Below are 10,988 nucleotides of genomic sequence, written 5' to 3'. Positions count from 1 at the left end.
TGGCCTCATGTATTTTAATGCTCTCACATAGGCTACCAACATACTAAAGAGACTTTTGTCTTATAGGACATAACCCCTTTATCATTATTTAACATATCTGATAATTTACCTGGCCTTGAAATATCCTTTGTTTGAAATTAGCATAGATATTCCAGTGTTGTGGTTTTTAGGTTAGTGTTATTGTGCTCTTTCTCTTTTCATCTGTGTCCTTATATTTAAAGGGCTTTTGTTAGAGACAACATGTAGGAGGACCTTGTTTTTCTGTCTCCTTATCCTGTGGTTGTCCATGTCTTTAAGCTGATAGAATAGTCACATTTATAGTGATTATTGGCATTGTTTAATTCCTGTCTGTTTGTGATTCTTTTCTATTCATTATTATTGTTCGCTGTTTCCCTTTTCTGTCTTTATCTCATTTCTGCTTTCTCAGGTTTTGTTTATTTTGTGAGTATATTTTCTTTCTTCTATTTTAACAAATACACTTCTTTAAAAATTATTTTTAGGGATTGCCCTAGAATTTTTGATATGCAAAAATGCCTAGTCTAAGTGCACTTTTAAATAACACTATGCTATATCCTGGATAGTCTAAATGCCACATATCAAGATATTATCAATATTATCATCTCTCATTTCTCTGAGAATATTAATGTCATTCATTTCATTTATGTATATACTAAAATCACCTGTTTCTTCTATTATAATTTGAAGTGTTATCATTTAGGTCAATTAAGGATAGAAGAAATAAAAATTTGTTTTTACTTTCATTCATTTCCTCCTTGACTGTTCATTTATGTAAATCTTTGTTTTATGCCTATACTATTTTTCTTTTCTATGGATAACTTATTTAATGATAAACCTCCTCTACTTTCTTGCCATATAATGTCTTTTTTTCTACTTTCTGAAGAATAATTTCATTATCCATAAATTTCTAAGTCTTTTTCTTTCAATAGTTTAAATATTTCACTCCTTGCTTACATGGCTTCTGAAGAGAAATCCAATACATTCCGTTCCCCCCGGCCTCCTTTAAGGTTAATGTAATCATTTCTTCCAATTTATTTAAAGATTTTCACTTTATTTAGGGTTTTCTACAGTTTAATATGACTTGACCCTGTGTCAATTTGCAGACCTTTTATCCTGATTGGTGTTCTGTAAGCTTCCTGGATCCATAGTTCAGAATCTGTCTTTAATTTGGGAAAACTTCACCCATCTTCAGTCTTTTGGATATTTCTGTTGGCATGTCTCAAACTCACTGATATTTTTCACCACTTGACTGAGTGCAGTCTACTTATAAGCCTAAAACAAGGCATTTTTAAAAAATTTGTGTACAGTGATTTAGATGTCCAGTATTTTCTGCTGATTCTTTGTTAACATCATCATGTCTCTGCTTACGTTACCCACTGTCTTTGCATTTGCAAACATGTTTTCATTTCAGTCCTTAACATGTAGTTTTATTTATTACGTATTTCTTATCTAATAATTTCCAAAAACATATCCTGTTTAGATCTCGTCCTATTTCTTACTTTATCTTTTTAAACTAAGATTTCTCTTGGCTTTTAATATGACTTATAGTATTTTTTTTAATATGTGGAACTAATGTGTAAATTTGTTTCTTCTACTTTATATTATTCATTGATTTCATTAGTCTTTTTTCTGATTAATCCTTTTTTTTCATCCCAAGAATTTTTTCTTAAATGTCTCTGTTTCATAGTTCTTTTCATTTTTACTCATTATTGCTCTACCAGAGGAGTCCTGTTGATGTGACATAAAATATGGCTGAGCAAAGTTTTCCATGATGTTATTGAATTCTGGGGATTTGATCTTTGCAATTGTTGGATTTTTTTTGTTTATCTTTATGGGTGACACAATAAGACTAAAGCGATTTGGAATTAATTCATTGCCATCCTCCAGGTTTGTGAGGTCCTGATAAACTTATTTTCTCTTGGGAAGGAGGAGCTTGTCATGAAGAAACTTTGTAGCATATTTCAAAATGGTTGTTTCCCCCTTCCTGCTGCTTGAATAAGACCTTTCTCATCTCTTTACTGTGAGAAACTGATGTGGTTCCTGGAACTGAAATTCACAAAAATGGGGAGTACCCCAAGACTGTGGCTCAAAGGAGTTTTCAGTCTCAAGCCAATCTACACTTAGCTTCCATCAATTCACCAAAATTGTCATAACGTGTCCTTATCAGTGTAAACCTCCAGTATCTTCTTCCACAGATAAACTGATCTCAGTGGTTGTTTTCAGTATGCTCTGTCTCTTTAGATTTCGAGAAGCACATTTGTCCTGTGATCTCTGTTCTCTGATGGTTATGAGAAAAGTTGTTGGTTTTCAATTTATTCCAAATCTCTCTTCTCAGAAAATCAAGAATGTCAATTTTTTAAAAAGATGATTTATTTATTTGAAGGAGTTACAGAGCAAGGAGAGGCAGAGAGAGAGACAGAGAGAAAGAGAGAGGTCTTTCATCCACTGGTTCACACTCCAATTGGCTGCAATGGCTGGAGCTGTACTGATCTGATGCCAGCAGCCAGGAGCTTCTTCTGGGTCTCCCACACAGGTGCAGCTGCCCAAGGATTTGGGCCATCTTCCACCACTTTCCCTGGCCATAGTAGAGAGCTGGATTGGAAAAGGAGCAGCTGGGACTAGAACCTGCACCCATATGGGGTGCTAGTGCTTCAGGCCAGGGCATTAACCCACTGCACCACAGCACTGGCCCCATGGAATGTCAATTTTTAAGCTCATACATGTCATAGCCAAAACAAGGATTCTATCTTCTTTCCTATGCTGTCACATTTTTTAAAAGCTTAAATTTCGATACTATATTTGCTGAAAAACATTAATTAGTAAGGTGCATCTCCTTATGAAAAACTAGCCAGCACAGTAATTAATGCCTTTAAAAGTCATGAAATGTACAGCAATAATGTCACCTTTTAGTCTTACAGAATATAATAAAAAACAGCCAATACATGCCATTTTGATACTAATTCTATCTATTCTTGTCAATGCTGTTCTTTATTCTATATAATTTATACTTTAGAATGTGCAGATATTTCATTAATTAATTTTTCTTCATTATATTATGATCAGTTACAACCACTCATACTTAATATATTCTTTACTGCTTTATCAGAAATTTTCATAACTTTCTCCTCCTTTTCCTTCTTCAAAATCAAAATAAATAAAGTCAGATGCAAACCCAGATTTTTTTATTATTTGTCTTGCCTCAAAGTTTCAGGTTTTTGTCTATTTGTCCTCAATACACTCAGTTCTCCCATGTTCCTATATTTTTGGACATTATCTACTCTTTTCTACATTATGGGTGCTTAATTTCTCTGTTATTCCAAGAAAATACAGAGGCCATAAAGACCATAAACAGTAGAATTGTTGTCCAACACATCTATCCTGTTCAATAATAGCAAGCAGCCTGATATGATTTAATATAAACATATCCTGATATTCAAAAAAAGATATTCAAAACTCTTCAATAGCATCTCATCATACCTGAAAAGTCCTAGACTCCTTTTCCTGTCCTATGGTGTTCTACTTGAAGAAGTTCAATATTTTTCTCTATCATGTCTGCTATTTTAGAGCATTTTTACTGTTTTTTTAATGCTGTTTAGCAGGAGGATCCAGGCAGTTGGATGACTTGGGATAGAAAGTATAAAGGGCATAGAATAAAGGGCCATGTGAATTTTGGAGGCACAACATATGGGGACAGAATAGATGAGGCATCCATTGCACCTATATGATGCTTTGAGAAAACATGAGACTTCATGGAGACACTGACCAAAAAAAAAAAAAAAAAAAAAAAAAAAAAGAAAAGAAAAGAAAATTATGTATAAGGAAAAATTCACACTCCTGTCATCACATAACAAAATATCAAAATATATACTCTGATTTCCTCTCCTAGTTTCTATAGATTAACAGTAGATTTTTGCAGTTGTTCTGACTTTTCACTATACTCCTGGATTTCCTTTCTTTCATAATAATATTGTTATTTTGATAGATGTGATTTTCTAGTAATTCATCTCATGCTAAAAGGGAAAATGAAAAAACTCTCAACCTTATTTTTTCATTTTTCTATGAAATACACAAATTATCACAAACTCAGAAGCTTACATTTTATAAATTTGTTATTTCACAAACTCTTTGTGTCAGCAGATCAGGGTATGAGGGAGCTGGCCATTTGCAAAGCAGCAATCAAGAAGCTAGCCATGGCAGGGTTCTCATCTAAGTGCTCACCTTGGATCAGCCTGTTTAAAAGCCTACTCGGGTATTTAGGTAACTTTAAAAAGAATCTGTAAGCAATAGAATCTTTTATAATATGAGGTAATAAGGTGAGCGACAACCCTTCACTTTTATCATAACTATAAGTTTGAAGCAATTCACAAGCATTAGGAGAGGTTTATATAGTGGCATAAATACCAGGAACTGTGTGTCATGAGGGTCTCTTTAAAAATTTGTCCACAACATTCATTAACACCTTCTTTTACTAATCACATTTCTCTAATTCCTTAACAACAGAGTAGCTGGAAATGTTTTAACTTGCTGGATTTGATTTTCCCTCTCACCACTTTCTTTGCATGTACTCACATCATGTGCTTCTCAGTCATCCTACCAAAATTGTTCTATTCCAGGTCACCAATGATCTACATAACCATTGCAGAGTCAAATTGGCAATTATCAGCTCTCCTTTTTCAGCCTGTTACTAGCAGTGAAATGAGCTAGTAATTATAGCCTCCCCCAAATATACTCTAAACCTAACATCTGGAATATCCATATTTACTTAATTTTTCTCTATCTTTAGTTATCTCCAATCTCATCTTCTAATTTCTGTTTCCCTTGAAATATTCCTGCGTTTATTTTCATTTTTTTTCTTTGTACTTAATTCAGTGCATGAATACTATCTTCAATTCTCGTGGTTTTATATGTCATCTATAAGGGTAGACATTGTGGTAAAGTGGATTATGCCATCACTTGGGATGTCTGCACCCAATATTGAAGTGCCTGGTTTACATTCAGGCTATTTCACACGTTTGACTCAGCTTTCTGGCTTTGTGCCTGTGAAGTTGCAGGTAACAACCCAGTATTTGGGCTCCTGCTACACATGTGGGAACCTTGATGGAATTTTTGATTTCTGACTTTTTTTTTTTTTTTGGAAACAGTTCTCATGAGAAGTTTTATTTTTAATAAGGATTGGGAAGAATTACTTTGACGTCTGCACCTCTGTTATGCACTTACAGTTTTTCTGCTACTTTATACTTTAAATCTCATTTGAAAAGCAAATTTACCGTTTTAATACATCAGTTGTGTAACTTGACAATTCATAACTGTTACAAAAGAGAAGAAAGTGAACAGTTGTGCAGGGAGAACTTGGAGCTGTGAGGGTTCCCACGACACAGCAGACAGCCCAGGCATGGAGGGACATCCATGGCCTCTGGAGCCGCCAACCAGAGAGGGACTCAGCCCTAGGGGTGCGGCCTCGCTCGCCACTGCCCCTAGCTGGCACTGTGTGGAGGGGGTGGGAATTTCCCCAGAGAGGGGCTCTTGGGCTGGGACCTGCGCAGAGGGATTTGGTGCCTGTTTCTCAGTCCAGGCTGAGGTTTCCCGTGGGGTTGCCCTATGACTCCACTATGCCATCGGCCTTGACCCTGTGCCCCAGAGGAGCCAGCCCACGTGCAGACACACGGAGCGGGGTTGCAGGAAGCAGCCAGCCCGGCCTGGAACCTCTCTCTCTCATCTGCAGAAAGCAAATGGCAGCCCTTTCAGTGAGCAGGGGAGTCGTGGATCCTCACAAGAACAAGTGGGAGGCGACTCTGGGGCTCCAGGGGGCCGTCTCCTCTTCCTCACATCCGTCACGGAGCCAGGCCCCGGCTCCAAGTCCATGCTGGGCACAGCAGCTGGGCCCTGCATGCCCCTCCCTCAGCACAAAGCCCAGGGTGCCACGTCTGTCCCAGGCCCGGTCAGCTCCGGTGCCCTGGGGTTTGTGTTTCTTCACTGCAACAGCCTCCCCTCTGGTCCCGAGGATCTGAGGGTTTGAAGGAACGGAGCCCAGAGCAGCCCATGGCTCCAGCTCCCCGCCCTCTCAGAGGACCCCGGGAGCCAGACAGCTGGCCGCCCTCCTGCAGGGGTCGCATCTGTCTTCAGGGAAGGAAACCCGGCTGTGACGGCAGAGACATCCCCGAGGTGAGCACCAGGCCCCATCCAGGCCTGCAGCCTCGTCCTGGAGCACAGGACGACACACAGGGCCCTGCCTCACCTCCCACACCTCACTGGTGAGGGGGCGTGGGCCTGGGGCCAGGCCAAGGAGGGCACAGCCGAGTGGGGCCCCACCCCCCGCCTGGGGCCAGGCACTCACTCCTCCTGGACAGCCAGCTCGTGCTGCGTGGCCTCCTCACTGTCCAGCAGCAGGTGGATCTCCCACTGCCTCACTGGCTCCATCGCAGCAGCCTGGGCCTGGGGGTCTCGTCTCTTCCTTGGGGCTGGGTCAGGAATCCCAGGCAGTCCAGTGGTCCCCAGCCCACTCCTTGTTGCTGATGAGGCTCTGGGGCTGATGTGTGCGGTTCCTCCCCAGGGCACGAGAGAGCTGAAGACTGCCCGGATGCCCTGATGGTGGACAGCCTCCTCCTGCTGGTGGTGGTGGCAAGGCTGACCCCTGCTGGGTGGAACAGGAGCTCTTGATAGGAGAGTGTGGCCTCAGGGGATGCAGTGAGGCAGGACGCCCCTCCTGAGGCCAAGGGCTGCAGCCCATGGCCGGCCCCGCGGGGGTGCTGTGTGTGACCGGCCATCTCACAGGCGGGCTCCTCTCTGGGAAGGGGCTCAGTGCTGGCACCTGTGCCCCAGGCTCCATCCTGTTTCCCTGCAGGACCAGCCCCTGTGGAAAGTCGGGCACTCACGGCGTGGTGGCGCCTGCCCTGAGCCCCCTCCCACTGCACATCCAGCCCAGGCAGAAGCTCTTGATTTCTGACTTTTTCCTGGCCTAACAATGCTATTGTGGGCATTTGTGAGTGAACCAAGAGATAGACACACTCTCTCATGTGCTCTCTTTATGTCTCTTTCAAATAAACACATTTTTAAAATAATATCTATGGGTGAGGAAAGGTTATTTAATGGATGCAATGACAGAGATAGGATGAATAAGTTCTGGTATTCTATTGCACAGCAAGGTCACCATAGGTAATGATTATATACTGTACGTTTTTCTATAAAAACACTATAAGAAATTATTTTAAATGTTTCTATCATAAGTAAATGACAATGCTTAAAAAGACAGATACATTTACCCTGATTGGACAGTAAATAATATATGCATATGTTGAAATAAATGTGATATCTGATACATACTTACAATTTTTATTTAAGCTTATTTTTTTTTTCAATAATGAAAATAGGGGCCAGTGTTGTGTTGTGACACAATATGGTAAGCTGCTACTGGCAATGCCATCAGCCTATGTTGGAGTGCTGATCTGAATCCCTGCTGTTCTGCTTCGAATACATCTCCCTTCTAATGCACCTGTGTAGACAATGGAAAATGGCCCAAATGCTTGGGCCCCCACTAAGCATGTGGGACAATGGAATTCCTGGCTCCTGGCTTCAGCCTAGCCCAGACCTAACTCTTATGGCTATTTGGGGAGTAAATCAGCAGATTAAAGACCTTTCTCAGGGCCAGCACTAGGGTGTAGCAGGTAAAGCTGCTGCCTGCAGTGCTGCCTTGCCATATGGGCACTGGTTCAAGTCCCAGCTCCTCCACTTCTGATCCAGCTCTCTGCTATGACCAGGGAAAGCAGTAGAAGATGGCCCAAGTCCTTGGACCCCTGCACCCATTTGGGAGACCGGAAGAATCTCCTGGCTCCTGGCTTCAGATCAGCACTGCTCTGGCCATTGCAGCCAATTGGGGAGTGAACCAGCAGATGGAAAACCTCTTTATCTCTCTGTCTCTATCTCCTCTCTCTCTGGGTAACCCTGACTTTCAAATAAATAAATAAATCTTTTTTTTTTTAAAAAAAGAGCTCTCTCTCACTCACTCATTTTCTGTCTCTTTCTCTGTCACTCTACATTTCAAATAAGTAAATATATAAATAAATACTTAAAATAATAAAATTAAACAAAAATTAGCTGTGTACCAATAAATCCTAAATTTATATATTTATCTGGACCTCTTCTTTTTACTCACCTCTATTAATCTGCTGTACAATAACCCATTTCAATGTTTAATAAGAACATTCTCTAATCTGACATTCATCTCAATAGCTGAGAATTTCAATTTTCAATTGTTCATTTCAAAACAATCATAGCGATCCTCATCAACTCATCAACCACCTTCTCTCTCTCTTCCTTTCACATAAACTAATTAATACATAATGCCTCCTTGTTGCTGTCTTTGAAATACTTCCCATATATGACAATTTTTGACCCTCTCCTTTCCTAACACTCTGGTCTGTGTAATCACCATTTTTATTATTGGTTATTGTCTTTACTTCAATTGCATAGTTTTCTGTCTTTCAATTATCTCTATCTGGTTTTATTATCATTATAGAAAATAGAGTAATTTACTTTCAGATGAAATTAAAACCTGTCATTCTACTTACAGAATCTTCTGATTGGGCCAGTGCCGTGGCTTAACAGGCTAATCCTCCACCTTGCGGCGCCTGCACACCGGGTTCTAGTCCCAGTCGGGGTGCCGGATTCTATCCCAGTTGCCCTCTTCCAGGCCAGCTCTCTGCTATGGCCCGGGAAGGCAGTGGAAGATGGCCCAAGTGCTTGGGCCCTGCACCCACATGGGAGACCAGGAGAAGCACCTGGCTCCCAGCTTCGGATCAGCGAGATGCACCAGCTGCAGTGGCCATTGGAGCGTGAACCAACAGAAAAAAGGAAGACCTTTCTCTCTGTCTCTCTCTCTCACTATCTACTCTGCCTGGCCAAAAAAAAAAAAAAAAAAAAAAAGAATCTTCTGATTGTCATTATCTCAGAACTAAATATAAATCCTTTACCATGATCTAGAAGACATTCTCAAACTTACTCTTTGCTGTATTTTTATTGCTTTTGGTTAATGATGAAATTGGGTATTTCCAATTAGTCCTCTGGACCAAGTTTAGATGATCCCAATTTTGCTGTCAACATCCGAGAATCATAATCCAGAGCCGTTTGATTACAGGCTTTCTTCTCTCCATCAGCCTGATCAGGATATTCACCTTGGCCACCTCTAAGTCAGAGTTGCTTCACAGCTTGTCTGATCTGGTGATAGCTGGCCTTGACATCTCGACAAACATAACTGTGTGTGGCCTTCTGTCTTCCTCATGGCAGGCTCTGTTGTCAGGGGGAATGTAGGCATGCTGATCCAACTTGTTTCTTCTGGAGGTGCACTTTCAGGGATCTTTGAGCTTCCTCTGGAGTTACACTGTTTTGTTTGTTTTTCTTCATCCCTTCCTTCCTTCTTCTCTCCCTGCTTTTTTTCTTTTCCTCCTCTCCCTTTTCCTCCACTTCCTCTTTGTCCTCTTCTACTTCTACCACCACCACCACCACTACTACTATTTCTCCTTCTCCCTTCCTCCCTCCCTCTCTCTCTCTCCCCCTCTCTCTCCCCTTCTCTCTCTTCCTTTCTCTCCCTCTGTCCTTGTCTCTCCATCACGGGTGGCTGTGGATACCTTTCAGTGCTGTTTTCTTGTTCATCTAAACACTTACCTTAACATCTGCTTAGGGAGAGGCAGGAGCTTCTTTGTTTTGGTGCCATCAAAAGGGCCATATTTCTCACTTTGCTTAAATGTAATTTATAAGTCCATTTTGTTTCAGAATTACACTGAAGGAGGAAAATCTAGTTACACTGTATTTTTTAAAAGATTTTCTTATGAATTTGAAAGGCAGTTACAGAGAGAGAGAGGGAGATACAGAAAAAGAGAGAGAGAGATCTTCTATCTGCTGATTTACTTTGCAAATGGCAGCAGTGGCCAGGACTGGGCTGGGATGAAGCCAGGAGTTTCACCTGGATCTCCCATATTGGTGGCAGGGGTCCATACCCTTAGGCCATCTCCTACTGCTTTTCCCCAACATTTTGTAGGCATCAGGTATTTAGGGGAGTTTATCAGTGGATAAGTGCTCTCTCTCTCCCTCTCTCTCTCTCTTTCTCTCTGTCTCTCTGTGTGTGTGTGTGTGTCTACATTTCTGTCACTCTGTTCCAGGATATTTTAGGAAATGTAAAGAGATAATACCTCAAAATATAGCATTCTTGATCCCACCTAACTATTGATGGCCTAAGTAATTTCATTTATCTTATTGTAGAGATTTTTGTATTTCTCTAATTTTTCATAAATTTAAGTTTCTCAGTAAGCACTCTATAGCAATTTTTAAGAAAGTTATAATAATATTGCATATGAAAAAATGTAGCCTGGATTTTCAATATTCTGAAATAATATGAAGAATAAAGTGAGAGAAATATATATGAATATTTTATATAAACATGTTCTTTTTCCCACTAATTCATGCAGTGTACAAATACATATTGAAAACCCACACTGTGTAAGACATTATTGTACTAGGCTCTGCAAATAAAACAAATTTTCTGTTCTTATTTGGATTAGAGTCTAGTGGAGAGGAAATTAAAATAAAATTAAACTCTGAATTTAGATGGATTTAGTAAGATAACAATTTAATGATCACATAATAAAATTCAATCCACACTGGGTCTAAGGAACATTTTCTTGACAATAACATGAGTACACTGAGACATAAAGGATTAAAACATAGCAGTTAAGAAAAGAATGAAGAGTATTCCAACCAGTGTATACCACATGCTGAAGCTCAGCTTATATTTATTTGTAGCCAAGATGAAGTAAAAATTGTTCTTAAAATCCTTACATGAGACAATCAGACACTAAAGAGAAAACCAGCATTTATCACCGATTTTCATACTAAAAGGCCTGCGGCAAAGAACACAATATATGAAAGATAAAAGAAAAATAAAGTAAACTCCCAAATTCTGCAGCTCCTAGCAGAGAGAT

The sequence above is a fragment of the Lepus europaeus genome, chromosome 18 (assembly GCF_033115175.1).
Source record: "Lepus europaeus isolate LE1 chromosome 18, mLepTim1.pri, whole genome shotgun sequence".
In the NCBI taxonomy this organism is placed as follows: domain Eukaryota; kingdom Metazoa; phylum Chordata; class Mammalia; order Lagomorpha; family Leporidae; genus Lepus; species Lepus europaeus.
This window is presented reverse-complemented; position numbering follows the sequence as displayed.